Source organism: Triticum aestivum, chromosome 5A, assembly GCF_018294505.1.
Source record: "Triticum aestivum cultivar Chinese Spring chromosome 5A, IWGSC CS RefSeq v2.1, whole genome shotgun sequence".
Classification (NCBI taxonomy): Eukaryota; Viridiplantae; Streptophyta; class Magnoliopsida; order Poales; family Poaceae; genus Triticum; species Triticum aestivum.
Window position 1 is genome coordinate 465998569 of NC_057806.1, and position 23220 is coordinate 466021788.

Below are 23220 nucleotides of genomic sequence, written 5' to 3' on the forward strand. Positions count from 1 at the left end.
CGGAGTATGACTAATAAGCTCCACCCGTGGGGTTTAGCCTTCGGCAGCCACCTATCAGCTGACAATAGGAGAAACTTCTGCACGCCAAACTGACAATTCAAGGTATAGTCCATTGTTCAGTTGTGAAGAAGTCTAATCCTATTGCTCTAAGTGGAAGTTCAACTTAACAGTCTCCACTGAAAATTCTGGTATATCAAACATTGTTTGGAACAGCTAACAAACTTATGTGCCTCGAGATCTGGTGGGGGATTCTTTGATTATGGATGGGCTTAGGCCCATATAAGACAATAATCCCTGGTTAATCTCTAAGGCCCATGCATGTGTACGGCAAGTGGTGGGAAGTGTGGGACGTTTAGTACCATACTGCCACAGTAAGAAGAGTGAGACCTCTTTATAAGGACTGCTCCATCACTTGCTATTGGGGGCTTGGAAATAGGAGCTGTACACGCGTGCTCCTCATCCTCCCTCGTCCGCCTCGCCTCATCACGATGCGCGCGCGCCGCGGGTTGCGGGAATGAGCCGAGCCGAAGCTTATGTTTGCCGGTCAAGAATGGTTAATTAATCTCATATTGATTAACGAGTCGCTTACGAAAGTGCCACTGTCCGAGACGTTGGACTGTGGGTTGTTCGCAGACTCGGTCGTGGGCCTAAGCCTAGGCCCATCTACTCGACGGCCTATATAAGAAGGCGCTGGCCAGTGGAGTGGACCCTAACTCAGTTCACTCACTCCCTCTCGCACAACCCTAGCCATCATCTATTGTTCCTCTCTCTTTGTGTTGCTTCCGGCGATCCCATCCCAACGACTACGTGCACGGTTGGTCGGGAGAGCAGGTGCCTCTGGAACCCTGTCGTTCGAGATCTTGCCCGGGAGAACGGCAATAAGGTTTTTGGGGAGCGTCTCGACGCCACTGCTCCCGATATGTCCCCTTCATCGACCGTCTCTACTTCCACTACTTCCCCTACATCGACTCCATGGCTGACGACGAAGCCGCCAAGAAGAAGGCCTCGGCCGATGCCGAGGCTGCTGCTGCCGCCGCCGCGTTGGCCTAGCCAACTGAAGGGTATGACTCGTTCATCCCCTATTTGATCGTTCATGTGCTAGTCGTATATATGATGTTCATAGATGTTTTGGTTCTATGTACTACACGTGCTCACATGCTTAGGTATCGGTATGAGATGCATATCGTATTTACCATGTTTAATGTTTACTTGTGGATTAAATTAATCGAGAAAGTGTTAATATTTCCAACAGATGACCCCGATCAGCGGTGTTATAGAGATAATGCGCTCAATAAACTTTAGGGGGGTGTGCCCCCATCCTTGGATTTGATTGCAGAGTACTCCGCCTCTAGCACTAGTTGTACCGCCACCGGCCAATCAAGGCCACACAAAAAAACGCCCGGGGAACGTTGATGGCAAAGTTCAGATGTTCGTCTATAACGGTAAGCTTCCACCCACCACCCAGCTAAGACAGTGTCCCGCAGCCGAGAGGTTGCCCAAGCCTCTGCCTAAATTCTAGCAAGCAGAAACAGCGAGTCCATTGGAAGAAGAGAAGGAGAGACAGAGGAGTCGAGAAGACTGGCTTACTCATGTCAGGGCCTCATAGGGTTACCGGCTGCGCGGCGCTGCTGCGACGAGGTAGTCGTTGCTCAAGAAGAAAGAGGTGAGGAGAGTGGAGAGAGATGCAGCGAAGAAACTTTTTTTTAGAGAAAAGGCGAGAGCCCGACTTTATAGATAAAGCCACCAGGCAGAGTATATGACCAACAACCAACACCCAACAAAGTATCACACGCAGAAGATAAAGTATCATTACAAGGCCAGCGGCCTTACATGGCACGCAGGCCAGCCTAAACCAGACACCAAAAGAGCATTCAGGAAGCCATCCTCAAAGAAAGCCGAAGAAGCCCAGACGCCGTAGATTTCATCTTGGATAGCATGGCGTCGAAGGCCTGGAGGTCCCCTTCTTTAGTCAATAATCTCCACTGCTGCAAGAAACCATTGGCTTTAAATAAGCAATTGACAGGATTAGCCGGAAAAATATGTTCAATCGAGAACTTATTCCTAGTAGTCCACAACGACCAGCCAATCGCGTCCCATCCAACTAAGAAGACTCTTTTAGAATGGCCAGAAAGAAGATTGACATAATGCCTCAGGTCTTCAAAGGAGGAAGGGGACCAATTTACATGTAACCAGAGTCTGATGCAACTCCACATAAGTTTAGCTAAGGAGCAGTGAAAGAAAATATGCTCGGTGTTCTCCAGTGCCCCACAAAGCACACACCTGTCGGACCCCGGCCCGTTTCTTTTCTTAATCTGATCGGCCGCCGGAAGCTTACTCCGGACAGCTTGCCAGAGAAATATCTTGATCTTAGGAGGAATTCGAGCCGACCAGACATGCTTAAACTTGACCGGGCGCCCCCCAGGGATAAGCTTGGAGTAAGCAGATTTAACCGAAAAACGCCCCGAAGAGGAGAGGGGCCACACCACGGCATCCTCTTCCTCCGAGAGCAGGGGGAAGCAAGCAGTAAGGCGCTGCCAATCTTCCAACTCTTCAGGAGAAAGAGAACGACGAAAATCCAGAACCCAACCCCTAGCCGAGAGCTCAAAGATAGAAACCTCAGTATCATCGCAATATGAAAATAGAACCGGAAAAGCAACAGCCAGCGTGGAGTCCCCGACCCACCAATCAAGCCAAAACCGCGTAGACTTACCGTTCCTAACTACAAATTTTACAAGGGACCGAAAGATCGGCCGGACTTTAACCAGTTGATGCCAAAATTGCGACCCACCCGCAGCCGGCGCGAACATAGGACTCGAGGAGGGGAAATATTTAGCTTTTAGGATAGAGAGCCAGGGTGGCAGTTCCTCAAGAGTCATGATCTTCCACCACCATTTGATCATAAGACAATTATTCATCACTCGCGTATTAATAATGCCCAGACCCCCTTTGGCCTTGGGGCGACATATAATGTCCCATCTGACCATCCTGTACTTACGTTTATTGTCCGCTGCGTTCCAATAGAAAGCACCCCTATGCTTGTCAAAACCATTATGAACCCCACTAGAGAGAAGATAGAATCCCATTAAGAACATAGGTAGCGAAGAAAGACAGGAGTTAGTAAGGGCGACCTTGCCCGCTTGCGTATTATATCGCCCTCGCCAAGGGAGAACTCTGTTGCCAACTTTGGTAACCACCGGAGCGAAGTCTTTAGCCAAAAGTTTAAGCGGGGAAATGGGGAGGCCTAGATATTTGAGAGGGTAGGATCCCAAAGAGCAGTTCAGAAGATGGGCCACCCGCTGCGCCTCTTCGTCCGAGACCCCAGTCACTACAACCTCACTCTTAGAGAAATTGATTTTAAGACCTGAGAGCGCTTCGAAACAAAGCAGAAGGAATTTCAGATTGGTGAGGCTATTATCATTAAGTTCCATCAGAATTATAGTATCATCCGCATATTGGAGATGAGAGATGCCATTAGGGATGAGATGAGAGCTCACCGGAGTGATATGACCAGCCAAGGCAGCTCGAGAGAGAATGCAAGATAGAGCATCAGCCACAAAGTTGAAGAGTAAAGGAGACGCTGGATCCCCTTGCCTGAGGCCCCTGCCATTAGCAAAAAACTGGCTAATTTGGCCATTGACAGCCACAGCCGTGTGCCCCCCAGAAACCAATTGCATCAAGCGCTGCATAACAGGCCCCTCAAAGCCCTTAGCCAAAAGAACTTGCCGAAGGAATTTCCAGCTAACCGAGTCGTAGGCCTTTTCAAAGTCAAGTTTGAGAACCACAGCCTTGGTCCCTCGCCCCCGTAAGTCATGAACAATCTCATGTAAACAAAGTACCCCGTCCAAAATGACCCTCCCTTTGATGAAAGCAGACTGGAAAGGGCTAATGGTCCGATGTGCAATGGGAGATAGCCTAGTGGCCATGCCCTTTGTAGGCATCTTTGCGAAGTTGTTGATTAAAGCAATCGGCCTAAATTGAGAAATCATATCCGCACCCTTGACCTTAGGGATGAGGGAGAGAACCGCATAGTTAAGTCTAGAAATGTCAATCGATCCCAGCCAATACCCTTGGATGACAGCAGAAATTAGACCTTTTAGTTGGGGCCAGAATTGTCGAAAGAACGGAATGGAGAAACCATCAGGGCCTGAAGCCGCATTAGAATTAGCCGTCCGAATAGTATCAAAAATTTCCTCCACAGAAGGGGGAATCAACAGAAGCTCATTATCAGCATGAGAAATCCTATCAAGGGGAGCCCAGAAGCCCGGGGCTAGCGCGAATCCGAGGTCTGGTTTAGCCGAAAGCAGGTTAGAGAAGAACCGAACTACATGACGGAGAATGACCGGCGGTTCAGAGACCCTAACACCATCAATAATGAGGCTGTTAATCAAACATCTACGCCGTCTGCCATTCGCAATGGCGAAAAAGTAAGCCGTGGGAGAATCACCCTTAAGAGTCCAATTAATCGTACCCCTTTGCTTCCAATACACTTCCTCTTGGCGATGAATAGCCAGAAGCTCCTTCTCAAGGCCATAGCGAACTTGCCACTCAGTAGCCGAGAGCCCACCGTTGTCTGCACGGGAGTCGAGGGTACTAATTTGAGCACTCAACCTAGATTTGTCGCGCCTCGACTCAGCAAAGTGGTTCTTGGCCCATCCTCTAAGGAACTTGCGTAGGGAGTAAGAAACATAATGCCAGTCATCCATAGGGCCAAATGAACGATGGGGGGAGGTAAGAAAGCCCAAGATCTTCTGAGCCAGCATATCAGGGAACCCTTCCACTAAAAGCCAAGACGCATCAAATTGAAATCTTTGGCAGCCATTGGGGCAGAGACCATCGTCAAGGATGAGAGGAGCGTGATCGGACCCGACGATGGGGAGGGCCCGAAGTGAGCAGCGAGGAAAAAGGCCATCCCAAGCAGGGCAGATAAAAACTCTATCAAGAACCGAGCGAATAGGACAAGTCTGTCGGTTGGTCCAAGTGTAGCGGGCCCCAACCCTCGGGATCTCACGGATAGCCGTGTCCCTGATGAAAGCATTAAAAGCCTCGGCCAGCACCCAGGAGAAATTGACAGAACTCTTATCAGAAGGATACCGAAGCAGATTAAAATCACCCCCAATCAGGAGTGGCAGTTGGCAGGCATCAATTTTAGTAAAAATCTCATCCAAGAAAATTTGTGACAAGGAATGATCAGCCGGACCATATACTACCATAAGTTCAAGGAGGGTGTTATTGGAACGTAGGGAAACTACCATACTAGCCCAGTATATACCATGGTCGAAAGCCACAAAATCAAAGGTGACATTATTGGTGCCCAGAAGAAAGCCGCCGGACTGACCAACAGAGGCCACGAAATTCCACCTAAATCTATCAATCCCAGCAATCGCCGATAGTTCAGAAGGAGAAAAGGAGGGTTTAAGAGTCTCAACAAGCCCGATAAAATCAATTCTTTCAGCGCGCATTAAGTCCTTCAGTTGGTCTCTGCGCCCCCTAGCGCAGAACCCTCTAATGTTCCAAAACAGGGCCTTCATCTTAGGGAAAGGTTTTTAATTCTCAAGCTCGACCTGCACGGAGCCTTGCAGGTTTTAGCACGTTTCCCGGCCCCGCGCTTCTGCACCGGAGACAGCTGCCCCCTAGCAACCTCGCCCGGTTCCCCTCCGGCCACAACCAGAGGGGCATCCATCCCAGTCCCGGCCTCCTTGGCCTTGGCGATATCAGCCTGAGCACGTTCATTAGCACGAATCAACTGCAACAGAGAGGAGGGAGAACCCACGCTAGCGTCTAGACATATCCCAACATCAGCTAATATCGAAAGGAGATGTTCATCGGAATGGGAGGGTAAAACAAGCCTAACAGGAGACTGAGCCAAAGGGGGGGAAGGAGATGAGGGTGAATCCAAACCTGAGGGGGGAAGATCACGCGCCGCCGCACGCCGAGCCGCCCGATCCCCCACGCGCTCGCCACTGTTGGAGACGCGGCCACTCTTGCGAGCGGTCGAGGCAGGAGAACGCACAGGGACCGGAGGGGCCCGACCAGGGGAAGCCGCCGCCGAAGAAGGGCCCGAAGCCGCCCCCAGGTCCGCCTCCAAACGGCGGCAGAGCCCAGCCGCCGACTGCCTGGAGTCCCCCGAGGCCCGGCTCTTCGCGGAAAACTTCTTCACCGAGGACTTCTTCCTTTTCTTGGCCGTCGAAGGTCCCACTGGAGGTAGATCTTCAATGCCGGACAGCGAGGGGGAGGTGGGGCGCACGGGCATGTTGGAGCACGCCCCCGACAAGGGGGTGCCCTTCGAAGTAGCCGCGGCCGCAGGACCAGCCACCGTACCAGGCACCGAGCCCTGAACCCCACCACCCGCTGGAGCCGGAGCACAGTCCTTCATCAGCTCCTGCTCAGCAGGAGAAAGCCCATCCCATGCAGACTGGGTGAATCGGGGATCCGTGCCATTCAGTGAGTCCTCAGGACCCCCCCCCCACCCTCCCGGCTCTTGTCATCGTCACCCGAGGCCGGGGGAGGAGGGGGGAGGAGGAGCGGCCGCACCAGGAGCACCTTCCACCCGAACTCGAAAACGAAAGCCACCAGCCGCCGGGAAGACATCAACGGAACCACGAATGCAGATCGGATCAAAATACCACACACGAAGGCGAGCAGGACCCAGAACCGACAGCGAAGCAAGATCGACCTCAATAGGTTTCCCGATAAGAACCCCAAAAGCCATCAAGAAGGACGCGGTGCGCAAGCTGGGAGGCACATCATCAACGAGCACCCAGACATCAGACAGAGGAGATATGGTCTTGGATCCGTTGGAAGCCGCTTTGACCGATACAACAAGTTGATTCACAGGGAGAGTGAAACTGGTACAGGAAGACATCATGCGAAGACTCTCTTTAGAGGGGAAAGTGGCCGCAAACTCGAAATCAGAAAGCTGCCGGATCTGCCAGTCCCAACCCCCTTCATCCCACATATGAAGTTCATCCAAGAGGGCTTGTGAAGAGATACGCTTGTCTTGGACAGAAATGACACCCACGTTGGACAGGGAGGGAATGGGAGCAGCTGCGGGGACTTCCTTGTCCAAGGCAAAAAAAGAGCAACCCGGGAGGCCAATCCCAAAATGGACGAAGGAGGGGGGCTTGATCCTACTCTGACAGTCCACCGTTAGGTGTCCATCCTCCCTACAGATGAGACAGAAAGGAGGGTTCTCGCACCGAGACTGGAAATGGCCAGGGCGATGACACGCGAAGCAGGTGAGGATGGGATTAGAAACCTGGGAGTGAGAGGAGTTATGTTTCGCACCACGACAAGGCGGCGGAGGGAGGATGCCATCTCCAGAAGAACCACCGACGGCACCCGCGCCAGCACCGCGTCCCGCCGCAGGGCCAACCGGACGCCGGGCCGGGGCCCCAGAGCCACCACGAGGAACGAAGCGGGACGGCCCGCCGCCGGCGCCCGCGGCGGCCCACCCATGGGAGCAAGCGAGGAAGGAGACGAGGAGGGGCCCGAAGATCCCGCCCGGCTCCCCCGCACCGCCTGTTCCCAAGGGTCGACCACATGCACCGGAGCTGCGGGCGCCAAGGACGGAGAAGCCACCGGCCCGGAACCAGACGCACGCGGCGAAGCGGCACCCGCCTCCGACCGCGAAGCCTGGAGCTTGGCGCGGAGCGACGCCTCATACTCCAGATCCGCAGCGGCGTCGCTAGAGCCGTCCCGCCCCTGCTTGAGGCCGGAGACAGCCTCGCTGGAGGACCCACGGGAGCGGTCCATCGCCACCACCGACGAAACGGGGAGGAGGAGGGGAGGGGGAGGCTTGGATCTGACAAAGCGGCGGATAGGGAAACAGCGCCGTCGCAGATCAGCAGCGGAGGCAGGAAACCCTAGAAAAGGGGGAACCGACCCCTTCCGGACCCATAAATAGCCGGAGCCAGCCAGGCCGGGCTCTGTCGAAAGGGCTGAAGGGGGAGGCGGACTCAACTGGGCTGGTCTAGGCCCATCAGACTCAGACACGAGGGGGGGGGGAATCAGCCATGGAATCCAGCGAAGGGGCCGACACAGGCCCACACGGCCCGTCACCGACCAGAGGGACCCGGCCCACGGACCGGGGCACCAACGCAAGACCCGATCCCAGATCTAGGGTTTGCGCCGGCGCCGCCGACGACATGGAAGGGAGGCACCTGGACGGCGACGAACCGGAGGGCACCGCCACCGAGGAGGAGGAGACGGGTGAGGCCATGGCGTCCACCCCCGGGCTCACCAAAGAAGGATCCGCCGCCCAGGGAGCGGCGCGCCGGCGCCCACGGCCAACACGACGCCATCCATCCGGGCCCGCATCAAGCGCACACAGCCGGCCCCGACCCCCCAGAGCAAACTTGCGCCGACGGCCCGCCACCAATAACGGAGGCAACCCAACCACCGATGCCGAGCGAGGAGGAGGGGGAGTCTCAGGATCAGAATCGAAGCCAGAGTCGTCGGAATCAAGGGCCCAGAACTTGTTGGCCCGTGGCGCTGCCAGGGCCACCGGACATGGAGGGGGGAACGCAGGTGGGAGGGGTTCGGGCCCCGCCGCCGGCGGATAGCCCGGAGAGGAGCACGAGGGGAGAAGGGAGCAGGGGAGCGAATCTGACTTGGACGCCGGGGACGAGGGGGAACCGCAAGCCGACGGCGTCCTGCGGGGAGGGAGCGAGGGAGGGGAGGAGAGAGCCATCTCCACGCTCTTTGTTTTTGGGGCTTCACTTCACCTGCAGCGAAGAAACTTGTGTTTCCAAGTTTCCATTTTCCATCTTTTTTAGATAAAGGACGCTTTTATTAACTCAAAATGTAGCGGCCTCTGCATAACTAGGATGTACATAGCCAAACACCATCAGTTTGACAAAAAAAGTAAAAAATGACAGTTTGGCAACAATAGAGTCCTATAGACCGAAACCACGTGTTGACACCAGATTTTGGCACGGTCAAAAACTTAATTAATATGGCCTCAAATGGAGAAGTGATCTACATAAAAAAAGTTTCATATTGTCGATATGAACATCTTTGAAGTTTGGGCCATCGCCATCCGATCTAATCTCGAGGGCCGAAGTTGTGTTCGAAATACTGAGATTTTGTATCCAGAGCACTGTTCAGCCAATTACGCCTCAACGGATGCCTCAAATGAGAAACATTCTACATGAATTGTCTTCGTCTTGTCGAAACAGTCGATTCTGATATAAAACTCGTATCATCCAAGATCATATGTAAATGTTACAGCCATCTGATCGCAGCCCTTTCACGGGGCAAAAGTGGCGCGCTGCATCAGACACGGTGTCTAATGGGTAGCGCGAGTGACAGCCTGTTTTGCGTGAGCGATTCAGCTCCGAATATGACCTTGAATCGAAAAACGTTAAACACGAAAGTTGTTCGCCTCGTCGAAGCGGTCAAATTTGCTTTTGGGCCCCTCTTCATCCGGGGTCGTTTGTGGCCCGTGGGACCTAAAAACCAAACTGATGTTCCATACTTACCTAAATCCGAGTTCGGTCAATTTTGGAAAGATTTGGACGTCATTTGGAGTCCTTTTCTTATACTGGAAGTCCATCTGCCTCTTATATACCTAAGGGGTGACGGCCGATTGAACAACACACAACCGAACAAAAACATCTACTATTTTTTCATGTTCATCTATCCCCTACCCTTGTATCTTTCTTCTCGTTCTTTGTCGTTCTTCAGCAATGGAGGGCTGCGAATCCACGAGGCTCTAGGGGCGGTCAGGTCGACCTATGGCAGCCCATAGCCTCCACGTGCCTAGACGGGGTCCCTCCCAGGCGTGTGGGGTTTCGGGTCTACAAAAGCGCCCGTCGGATTGCTTGCGTACCACGCTTCCGGACGGGTCTCCTTCGACGTGAGTTGTGGTGCATCACCCTCGACGTTGGAGGTACATGGTGACGTGTTGGTGTGCGAACACCACTCCTATGTCGATACGGAAGGTGAACTAATACGTCTCCAGCGTATCTATAATCTTTTATTGTTCCATGCTATTATAATATCAATCTTGGATGTTTAATATGCATTTACAAGCAATTGTATATCATTTTTGGAACTAACATATTCTTAGTGCCGAGTGCTAGTTGTTGTTTTTTTGCCTGTTTTTGGGTTTTACAGAATATTAGTACCAAACGTAGTCCAAATGCCACGAAACTTTTGGAGATTTTTTTCTGGAAAAAAGAGACACTAGAAGCTTCGGGAAAATGCCAGATGATGAAATGTGGGCCCACGAGGCACCAGGGCATGCCCAAGGGTTAGGCGCGCCCTGGTGCCTTATGGGGCCCACGTTGCTTCGTTTGACCTAACTCTGCATTTATAAATTCTCTAAAATCGTGAAACCAGCGAAGGGTCAGCCAAAATATTTTTTCCACCGTCGTAAGTTCCAAAACCACAAGATCTCATTTGGAGGCCTTTTCCAGCACTCTGCCGGAGGGGGGCTCGATCACGAAGGGGCTCTACATCAACCTTGATGCCCTTCCGATGATGCGTGAGTAGTTTACCATAGACCTACGCGTCCATACTTAGTAGCTCGATGGCTCTCTCTCTCTCTCTCTCTCTCTCTCTCTCTCTCTCTCTCTCTTTGATCTTCAATGCAATGTTCTCCTCGATGTTCTTGGAGTTCTATCTGATGTAATGACTTTTTGCAATGTTTTTGTTAGGATCCGATAAATTGTGAGTTTATGATCAGATTTATCTATGAATATTATTTGAGTTTTCTCTTAACTCTTTTATGCATGATTGTGTTAACTTCACAATTCTCTCTGATATATTGATTTGGTTTGGCAAACTAGATTAATTTTTCTTGTAACGGGAGAGGTGCTTTGTGATGGGTTCGATCTTGCGGTGCTCAATCCCAGTGATAGAAAGGGACATGACACGTATTGTATCGTTGTCATTAAGGATAAAAGGATGGGGTTTATTCATGCGTGAGTTTACTTTGTCTACATCATGTCATCTTGCTTAAGGTGTTACTCCATTCTTTATGAACTTAATACTCTAGATGCATGCTGGATAGCGGTCGATGTGTGGAGTAATAGTAGTAGATGTAGGCAGGAGTCGGTCTAATTGTCTCAGACGTGATGCATATATACATGATCATTGCCTTGGATGTCGCCATGATTATTTGCTTTTCTATCAATTTTTCAACAGTAATTTGTTTACCCAACATATGATATTTTCAAGAGAGAAGCCTCTATTGAAAACTATGTTGTCCGGGTCCACTTTTATCATATATAAAATCCTACAAATATTTTGCTGTAATTTTTCTTTATTTATTTTATTTTATATTTTTGTTCAATCCATCTATCAAACACCATACAATCAATCTTGCACGGTAACCACCGAGGGATTGACAACCTTTGTTCGCATTGGGTTACGAGGATTTGTTGTTCGTGTGCAGGTGCTGCTAATGAGGTGTTGCGTGGTTCTCCTACTGGATTGATAATCTTGGTTCTTAACTGAGGGAAATACTTATTTCTACCGTACTACATCATCCTCTCCTCTTCGGGGAAATCCCAACGCGGTTCACAAGTAGCAGGAACCAATCCAAAGATTATGCTACCACCCATGTTGGGTAAAAAACCTCCATACCCACCTACTCCAACCACGCACACACCTCCTTGAATAGTGGTTGATACTCCGATCGTTGTAGCATAAACCACAAACGAAGCGAGTGCGTACAACCGATGTTTCCCAGCTTAGCTTCGACAAGAAACTAGTCGTTGCTAAGTAAGAAGAATGAAGGAGAGTGGAGAGAGACTCAGCGAAGAAACTTGCATTCCGAAGAAACTTGTTCAGCTGTTGGCTTGCTAGGCTCTGTGGCAACTTTCCTTTTCGGGCATTCCTTGTCCCATCAGACAGATAAGTCCCCCTTTGTTCCGTGATGACAGCTGGTGAAATAAAACCAAAGAGCAAGGCCAAAACGAGTTTAAAAAGGGACAAAGTACGAACATGTGGTTGAATGGTTAGGACAATGATATCTTCAACTGTGACGCCCGGATAATTAGACTACATTAATCCCCTGCTAATGATGCCACGTCACCTCGATTACTATTGTTAATCTTGCGATGATTCAAATCCCGTTCAAATTTCAAATTTAAAATCAAGTCTAACAATAAAGGTTTTCAACTGTCAAATCTACAATGTTCAAATTGTAGAAAATATATCATAGATGGTTATGGTGGTGAAACCACATTGCTAGGAAATGTTTAAATACTCCAAATTAATTAGAACAACAGCCAAAACCAATAATTAAATGCCTTTTATAAAATAAAATATTAAACTAATTCTTTTAGGTGCCCAAGATATAGTGGCATTAGAATAAGTAGTGATACTATTTTAGGAACTAAGATCATAATTATAAAAACTAAAATGGAGAGAAACTAAAAATAAAACAGAAAAGGAAAAATTAAGAAAAACAATATGCCAAAAAAAGAAGATAAAAGGAGAAACCCCCCCCCCCCCCCCCCCCCCCCCCCCCGCTGGGCCACGACCCAGAGGGCCTCGGGGCCAACTAGGCCAAGGCCTAGCCAGCCGGCCCAACCGCCCCTCACCCCCAGATAACCCCCCCCCCACCGATGGGAAACCCTATCCCGTTGCTCCCACTCCCCCACTCACTCCCCACGTCCCTCCTTCCCCCTCCCTCGATCCAGATCTGGATCGGGGATGAACCCCCTCGATGCTGCCCCCCATCGCCCCTGGCACCACCCGTCGGGGCCCCTCGCCGCTCGTATACGCCATCGCTGCCATCCACCCTGACGACCGCTCACCGCGCTCCCGACGTCGGCGCCCGTCTCCGGCGCTGCCTCGCCCCCGTCACCAACACTCGCCGCCCCGGAGTTCGACACACCTTCGCTTTGCCGTCTTCTCCGTCGTCGCCGTCGTCCCCAGCTTCCTCCCCGAGCCCCGCTGCCTCGTACCCTACAACCACCTCGTGACGCCCCCTCCTTCTCTGCCTCGCGCCCGCCGCGCACCGGGCGCGCCCACGGCCGCACACACACACGCATGCCACCCGCCCCCCACACCGGCCCGGACCTTCCTCGCCCGCCTCCACTTGTCTTCCCGCACCTGCCGCGCCGTGGCTTCGCTTGGCCGTCGCCCCCGCAGCACGCTGCTGCTGCTCGGCTTCGCCGCTGCCGCGCATGCGCGCCCGAGCCCCGCGCACGCACCGCCCCATCTGGCTCCGGCGAGCGCGTCCGCCGCCGAGCCCGCGCTCCCAGCAGTGGCCGCTCGCCGCGTCCGCCTCCTCCCATTTCTGCTGTTGCAGCCGCCCCCTGCATCGGCGCTCTGCATCCGCGCCTGCGCCCGCCCCCGCCCCTGGAGCCTCGCGCTCACCCGCATCCTTCGCCCCCCGCGCGTGTCCTCCACCGCCCAGGTTCGACCTCCCACGGGGCTCCGCCCTGTTAACCACCGCTCGGGCGCCCGTCGCCCGATGCCCGCTACGCCCGCCCGATCCGCTAAGGCCCCCTGGGCCTATGACGAACAGGGCCCACGCCCAGAATGAAAACGATTTAAAAAAAGAGAAATTTATAAATAAACAAATAAATAATAAGCAAATAATAGATAAAAGTATTAATTAATTAATTAAAGAATTAATTAACTTAATTATTTTTGATTAATTAAATTAATCAATTAACTAAACTAATTAAACTGTTAGTTAATTATTTAATCAGTCAATGACATTGGGGCCCACCCCCTTAATTAATCCTGATTAGGCTAATTACTCTGTTTAATTAAAATGGGTCACTGACAGGTGGGACCCACCTGTCAGGTTGACCAGGTCAACTGCTGACATCATGCTGACGTCATGATGATGTCAGCAAACGCTGTTTTGGATAATGTTGGTATAAAATAATTAAATAAATCCTTAAAATGTTTTAAATATTTAAAAATTAATATAAAATAAACCGTAGCTCGGATGGAAAAACTTTGTATATGAAAGTTTCTCAGAACGACGAGACGAATCCGGATACGCAGCCCGTTCGTCTGCCACGCATCCCTAGCATAGCAAACATGCAACTTCCCCCTCCAGTTCATTTGTCCGAAAACGCGAAACACCGGGAATACATTCCCGAATGTTTTCCCCCTTCACCGGTACCACCTCGTACCGCGTTAGGGCACACCTAGCATCACGCTTTGTCATGTCATGCCTCATCATGCATTTGTTTGCATTATATTTATTGTTTCTTCCCCCTCTTCTCTCGCTAGACACCGAGACCGACGCCGCTGCTACCCAGTACGACTACGGTGTTGACGACCCCTCTCTCTTGCCAGAGCAACCAGGCAAGCCCCCCCCCCTTGATCACCAGATATCGCCTACTCTCCTCTATACTGCTTGCATTAGAGTAGTGTAGCATGTTACTGCTTTCCGTTAATCCTATCCTGATGCATAGCCTGTCCTTGCTACTACTGTTGTTACCTTCACCTGCAATCCTAATGCTTAGTATAGGATGCTAGTTTATCATCAGTGGCCAGACATTCTTCTCTGTCTGCCATGCTATACTATCGGGCCGTGATCACTCGGGAGGTGATCACGGGTATATACTTATACATAATATATGATACTTGTGATGACTAAAGACGGGACGGCTCGTAGGAGTACCCGCGAGTGATTCACGGATTGGGTCTGAAAGGACGTTCATCCTGACGGCCCTCTGAGTGGATCTTTGTGGTGAAGCGACAGGGCAGGTTGAGACCACCTAGGAGAGAGGTGGGCCTGACCCTGGTCGGCGTTCACGGTTATTTCAAGATAACACGTTTAACGAGATCTTGGTATTTGATCTGAGTTTGGCTACTGGCCTATAAGCACTAACCATCTACGCGGGGACAGTTATGGGCACTCGACATCGTGGTATCAGCCGAAGCCTTCGTGACGTCAGCGACTGAGCGGTGCGCGCCAGATTGGAACGTAAGCCTGCTCTTGTATTAAGGGGGCTAGTTCTGCTTCCGGCCGCCCTCGCAACGTGCAGGTGTGCAATGGGCGATGGGACCAGACCCCCGCGCCATAGGATTTAGACCGGCGTGCTGACCTCTCTGTTGTGCCTAGGTAGGGCTGCGATGTGTTGATCTTCCGAGGCTGGACATGACCCAGGAAAGTGTGTCCGGCCAAATGGGATCGAGCGTGTTGGGTTATGTGGTGCACCCCTGCAGGGAAGTTAATCTATTCGAATAGCCGTGATCTTCGGTAACAGGATGACTTGGAGTTGTACCTTGACCTTATGACAACTAGAACCGGATACTTAATAAAACACACTCTTCCAAGTGCTAGATACAACCGGTGATCGCTCTCTAACAGGGCGACGAGCAGAGGATCGCCGCGTAGTATTATGCTATGCGATGCTGCTTGGAGGACTTCAATCTATTCTCTTCTATATGCTGCAAGATGGAGGTGGCCTGAAGCGTAGTCTTCGATAGGATTAGCTATCCCCCTCTTATTCTAGCATTCTGCAGTTCAGTCCACCAATATGGCCCTTTACACATATACCCATGCATATGTAGTGTAGCTCCTTGCTTGCGAGTACTTTGGATGAGTACTCACGCTTGCTTTCTCCCTCTTTTCCCCCTTTCTATACCCGATTACTGCGACCAGACGTTGGATCCCAGGAGCCAGACGCCACTATCGACGACAACTACTACTACTCGGGAGGTGCCTACTACTACGTGCAGCCCGCTGACAGCGACCATGAGTAGTTTAGGAGGATCCCAGGCAGGAGGCCTGCGCCTCTTTCGATATGTATCCCAGTTTGTGTGAGCCTTCTTAAGGCAAACTTGTTTAACTTATGTCTGTACTCAGATATTGTTGCTTCCGTTGACTCGTCTATGATCGAGCTCTTGTATTCGAGCCCTCGAGGCCCCTGGCTTGTAATATGATGCTTGTATGACTTATTTTATTTGTAGAGTTGTGTTGTGATATCTTCCCGTGAGTCCCTGATCCTGATCGTACATGTTTGTGTGTATGATTAGTGTACGATTGAATCGAGGGCGTCACAAGTTGGTATCAGAGCCGACTGCCTGTAGGAATCCCCCTTCCACACTCCTTGGCCGAAGTTGAGTCTAGACATTACAAAAACTTTTACTAACATGGTTGTGTGCCTTACGGGCCCACGTCGCCATCTGGGTGGTATTAGAATCTTTTACTCCTCGATCCTTACTCTGGGACTCTGAACTCTCTTCTATTGGGGTTAAATGAATTTTTCTAAATCTAACATTAGGATCTCGTTATCACTTTATCCCGGAGAGCCCTTCATTACGGATGATCGACTGCTTCAACAGAAGATTCTGATAATACTCTCCGATGTTCTCCCGAAACTTTGTGCCATTGCTTTTGCAATTCCCTACCACCGAAAAATCCCTATGGATAAATACTTACACCTGTCGTTCTTACTTTTATTCCCAATTGGTCTTGTTATTACAATATACCCCGAAATACTCGTCGTTGTTTCGGTAATCCTTTGAGCTTACTGCCTTGCTGTTCTTTGTCACCTGAATACCCCTACGGATAATTCTCGCACTTATCGAGTATCTGCTCATCCCCCAGTTGTTCATGTGTTTCACAATGGTCATCGAAATACTATTCGATCCTCCAAAAATCCTTAGTAGCTTATGGCTCTGCAATACTTGTCTGCTTGCATTATGGATGCTTTCCATATGTCTGGCAATATTCGTTAGTATGCTTAGTCACCGTCATTTTGATCCTATTGATTCAACATAAGTGCGAATGCACGCAATCATCAGTTGATCCTTTTAAATTATCTTTCCGGCTCAGACGTCATTTTAAAACATGAGCTGGTTCTCAACAAATCCAATTGTCGTCGATTGTACCCCTAAGACTATTCAACTTATCCATCCCTAATCAGAACATTGCTTTTGATCCCTTGATTTGAACATCATAATTCCTTTGCATTTGAGCTCTGGATTAGTCAGTTGTTTCCATAATCCAATGTCTTTGCATTGTTACTTCCTCTGGTTGTGTGCCGATGCTCACGTCAGCTTTGTTATGGACCGGCAGATCCTTTAATGGATTTTATCTGACAGCGTCCTTCATATTCAATAACCTTGTGAGCCTTCCCTCGGATACATAATGCCTTTGGTAAATGGTATCATCTACTTTCTCAACCTTGCTCTACTTTCGAGCTTGTGATATTTACTCTTGAAATTTGTGATATATGTTCCTAAGATACCTGATGGTTTGAACTAATGCCTTCCCTAATCTGTGCAAACCCGGAAGATTTCACGGGTCCTACTTATCTGGTATTGCACCAGGTAAAACTTTCAACAACTAATGTCATTCTCAAAATACGAGAGGTGAATGAAAGGTTATGCATTGAAGAAGTGAGAGTCGACCTTGAACTTTGTGTTCATGCCCATGGACACGATGTAGATCTTATCATTAAAGCTTATCTTAAATTAATTTTTTCCCTTGGTATAAGTTCTTATATCTGGGATCCAGCCTTTTGCAATCGTGGTTTCAACCATATGTTTTTCTTTGACCCCATTTCACGGGCAAGTTTAAGCACTTGTCTTCTGTGGATCAATACACCAGTCCAACCTTTACTTTGATCTTCCGTCGAGTATTACACCATGGTACCTCGATAATATCAAGTACTACATAACCTCTTATGAGTTCCTCATCAAGTACTACATTCTCAACGATTCCAAATTTTTCACGGGCACTCAAAAACCGATAACCGAACCGAGTCCGCACTACGGTTCAACAACTTTTGGTAATATTCTTTACTTACGAGTTTGTACCCGATCACATCCTTCCTACCCTATTTGGCTATATCATTACTGTGATGATTTTAACTGTGCTACCCGGTCCTTATTCCCGGAGCACAACTTTCGACGATGAGCTAAGCTTACGTCGATCTTCCTCATCATACCACTTTGCCTTAAACAACAAGCTTGGTTTTGAGTTTGTGTCATACCCTTGGGTTCAATAACATTTTGCTTCATCATTCCTGTGGCTTGATGTCATCGCCAACCGATTACATCTTCATGAAATCTCTCAACAATTATGTCGTGACCATCATCGGCATTCTGAGCTCTTCCAGGATGTCAATTGAGTTCATTATGAGAAATACCATCCTTGCCCTCGATGATCTGTGTTATCATCGACCACTTTATTGACTTCCCTCCAACACAAACTTATTCGTGTTTTGTGTTATACTTTGAGATCCTTGCTATCCAGCAATTATCCTTCTTTGCCTTGGAATATTACCATCTTTTATGTCAAGTATGTTGTGAGAATTTCACCACCTCTTATGAATTATTGATGCAAGTGATGCTTCTCACCATCACCATTCTTTTCATGGCCCCCGTGTTCCAACCGGAATACCAACAAATGGATTGTGATGTGAAAAATTCAAAACTTCTAGCAACCCTATTGCTTGTAAGTTAATGAACGATAGATACATTCTTTGTGTATTGGATATCGAATCACCCTTCTATCATTGATCTTGCTATCTAAGCCCATACTTCGGGTGCAACGTTCAACCAATGTTTAAATTGTGTATGTTTTCCTCGAGCATACATCATTATATCATTTGATCCGACAAATGTTATCTCCTTGTTCACATATCTGTGGAAATCCATCTTTTTGGATACCTCGTTGAAATTATCGTTGGGTCCATCAGCCACCTCCTCATCCTCTCCTTGGCTTAATGATGAATCCCTTCGTGTATCCAGAGTCTAACCTTTGCTCGAAGACCTTGTCAATGCTATCTCGAAGCATGTTTGTGGTACTCCGATTTTCAATAAGAACATTTGAAGCACAATGCTAAAATTTCTTTATTAATTACCCCAAACATCGTTGTATGGGTAATGTCATGATACTCTCTCCCCTTTCCTAAAGGGTTTTCTACGTTGTATCCTGTCATAGATATCATGCTCTGCTTGTCCTTGGGAAGGATATACCACTGAATGTGTTTAAACACATTTTCCTTTCCATTGTTCTGTTTAACCTGATGATCACGTTTTCCTTTCCATTGGTTTGTTTGACCTTTCTGGTGATCATTATGATCTAAGCAGTATTAATTCCCTGCTTATGTTAACACCTCCGTGTACAATTCTGTCAGTAAGACCCTGTTGCTTTTGTTGATGGCATTTTGGTAACCATCGATGGACGAGAACCTTGCCTATTGGTCCGCCTCGTTCAATGAGCAGGAAAATGGTTCTCTTCGTCCCCTGCCCTTGGTACCGACGCTGTTGCCGACATAACCGACAGGTTATGGTCTGACCTGCATGGTTATCATAACCGTGCAAGATGACACCACTCTTTCTGTCTTTAACCCACATGGTGGGCCCATAACCCACAGGCCCCAGGATCGAAACCTGACTCTCCTGTACACCCTGTTGCCAAAGATATTCCTCGCGCTTGACTTGATATGTAATTCGCGAGCCATCTTCCTAGTGATCTACTCTGGTATCAGGCGCAATACTTATTCTCGTGCCCTGAAACCCTTTCACCTTCTAATTGGGCATCGAATGATTGCCTATCCGCTTGATACTTCTTACTATACCTTCTTGCTTGGCTCTCGATGTGTTTTATTTGACCAACTCGAGAGATACCCCTGTGGTCATTCTTGGGATAACCCCCGATGGTTAACCCTTATAGCATTCTATCATTGCCGAACTGCCCCTTACCTATTCGTAAGTGCGAGACAGACCCCGAAGAAAGGATGCGACTTCGTCAAGATGACCTGAAGTAGAGAAATGAAGACATCAACGACAGGGATCAACTTCTTCCCGAAGAGCAAGCCAAGATGAGAAGACCCGCTGATTCGTAACCAAAACCTTTCCCCCTTTCACTACCTCTAAAGTCTCGGGACGAGATTTCTTGTAGTGGAGGAGAATTGTGACGCCCGGATAATTAGACTACATTAATCCCCTGCTAATGATGCCACGTCACCTCGATTACTGTTGTTAATCTTGCGATGATTCAAATCCCGTTCAAATTTCAAATTTAAAATCAAGTCTAACAATAAAAGTTTTCAACTGTCAAATCTACAATGTTCAAATTGTAGCAAATATATCATAGATGGTTATGGTGGTGAAACCACATTGCTAGGAAATGTTTAAATACTCCAAACTAATTAGAACAACAGCCAAAACCAATAATTAAATGCCTTTTATAAAGTATAAAATATTAAACTAATTCTTTTAGGTGCCCAAGATATAGTGGCATTAGAATAAGTAGTGATACTATTTTAGGAACTAAGATAATAATTATAAAAACTAAAATGGAGAGAAACTAAAAATAAAACAGAAAAGGAAAGGAAAAATTAAGAAAAACAATATGCCAAAAAAGGAGATAAAAGGAGAAACCCCCCTTCCCCCCTCCCCCGCTGGGCCACGACCTAGAGGGCCTCGGGGCCAACTAGGCCAAGGCCTAGCCAGCCGGCCCAACCGCCCCTCACCCCCCGATAACCCCCCCCCACCACCACCACCACCGATGGGAAACCCTATCTCGTTGCCCCCACTCCCCCACTCACTCCCCACGTCCCTCCTTCCCCCTCCCTCGATCCAGATCTGGATCGGGGATGAACCCCCTCGACGCTGCCCCCATCGCCCCTGGCACCACCTGTCGGGGCCCCTCACCGCTCGTATATGCCATCGCTGCCATCCACCCTGACAACCGCTCACCGCGCTCCCGACGTCGGCGCCCGTCTACGGCGCTGCCTCGCCCCCGTCACCAACCCTCGCTGCCCCGGAGTTCGACACACCTTCGCTTCACCGTCTTCCCCGTCGTCACCGTCATCCCCAGCTTTCTCCCCGAGCCCCGCTGCCTCGTACCCTACAACCACCTCGTAAGGCCCCCTCCTTCTCTGCCTCGTGCCCACCATGCACCGGGTGCGCCCACGGCCGCACACACACGCGCATGCCACCCGCCCCCCACGCCGGCCCGGACCTCCCTCGCCTGCCTCCACTTGCCTGCCCGCACCTGCCGCGTCGTGGCTTCGCTTGGCCGTCGCCCCCGCTGCACGCTGCTGCTGCTCGGCTTCGCCGCTGCCGCGCATGCGCGCCCGAGCCTCGCGCACGCACCGCCCCATCTGGCTCTGGCGAGCGCGTCCGCCGCCGAGCCCGCGCTCCTAGCACTGGCGGCTCGCCGCGTCCGCCTCCGCCCATTTCTGCTGCTGCTGCCGCCCCCCTGCATCGGCGCTCTGCATCCGCGCCCGCGCCCGCCCCTGGAGTCCCGCGCTCGCCCGCATCCTTCGCCCCCCGCGCGTGTCTTCAGCCGCCCGGGTTCGACCTCCTACGGGGCTCCGCCCCGTTAACCACCGCTCGGGCGCCCGTCGCCCGATGCCCGCTACGCCCGCCCGATCCGCTAAGGCCCCCTGGGCCTATGACGAACAGGGCCCACGCCCAGAATGAAAACGATTTAAAAAAAGAAAAATTTATAAATAAATAAATAAATAATAAGCAAATAATAGATAAATGTATTAATTAATTAATTAACTTAATTATTTTTGATAAATTAAACTAATCAATTAACTAAACTAATTAAACTGTTAGTTAATTAATTAATCAGTAATGACATTGGGGCCCACCCTCTTAATTAATCCTAATTAGGCTAATTACTGTGTTTTATTAAAATGGGTCACTAACAGGTGGGACCCACCTATCAGGTTGACCAGGTCAACTGCTGACATCATGCTGACGTCATGATGACGTCAGCAAACACTGTTTTGGATAATGTTGATATAAAATAATTAAATAAATCCTTAAAGTGTTTTAAATCTTTCAAAATTAATATAAAATAAACTGTAGCTCGGATGGAAAAACTTTGTATAGGAAAGTTGCTCAGAACGATGAGACAAATTCGGATACGCAGCCCGTTCGTCCGCCACGCATCCCTAGCATAGCAAACATGCAACTTCCCCCTCCGGTTCATTTGTCCGAAAACGCGAAACACCGGGAATACTTTCTCGGATGTTTTCTCCCTTCACCGGTACCACCTCGTATCGCATTAGGGCACACCTAGCATCACGCTTTGTCATGTCATGCCTCGTCATGCATTTATTTGCATTATATTTATTGTTTCTTCCCCCTCTTCTCTCGCTAGACACCGAGACCGACGCCGCTGCTACCCAGTACGACTACGGTGTTGATGACCCCTCTCTCTTGCCAGAGCAACCAGGCAAGCCCCTCCCCCCCCTTGATCACCAGATATCGCCTACTCTCCTCTATACTGCTTGTATTAGAGTAGTGTAGCATGTTACTGCTTTCCGTTAATCCTATCCTGATGCATAGCCTGTCCTTGCTACTACTGTTGTTACCTTCACCTGCAATCCTAATGCTTAGTATAGGATGCTAGTTTATCATCAGTGGCCATACATTCTTGTCTGTCTGCCATGCTATACTATCGGGCCGTGATCACTCGGGAGGTGATCACGGGTATATACTTATACATAATATATGATACTTGTGATGACTAAAGACGGGTCGGCTCGTATGAGTACCCGCGAGTGATTCACGGATTGGGTCTGAAAGGACGTTCGTCCTGACGGCCCTTTGAGTGGATCTTTGTGGCGAAGCGACAAGGCAGGTTGAGACCACCTAGGAGAGAGGTGGGCCTGACCCTGGTCGGCGTTCGCGGTTATTTCAAGATAACACGTTTAACGAGATCTTGATATTTGATCTGAGTCTGGCTACTGGCCTATACGCACTTACCATCTACGCGGGGACAGTTATGGGCACTCGACGTCGTGGTATCAGCCGAAGCCTTCGTGACGTCAGCGACTGAGCGGTGCGCGCCGGATTGGAACGTAAGCCTGCTCTTGTATTAAGGGGGCTAGTTCTGCTTTCGGCCGCCCTCGCAACGTGCAGGTGTGCAATGGGCGATAGGGCCCAGACCCCTGCACCATAGGATTTAGACCGGCGTGTTGACCTCTCTGTTGTGCCTAGGTAGGGCTGCGACGTGTTGATCTTCCGAGGCCGGGCATGACCCAGGAAAGTGTGTCCAGCCAAATGGAATCGAGCGTGTTGGGTTATGTGGTGCACCCCTGCAGGGAAGTTAATCTATTCGAATAGCCGTGATCTTCGGTAACAGGACGACTTGGAGTTGTACCTTGACCTTATGACAACTAGAACCGGATACTTAATAAAACACACTCTTCCAAGTGCCAGATACAACCGGTGATCGCTCTCTAACAGGGCGACGAGGAGAGGATCGCCGGGTAGGATTATGCTATGCGATGCTGCTTGGAGGACTTCAATCTATTC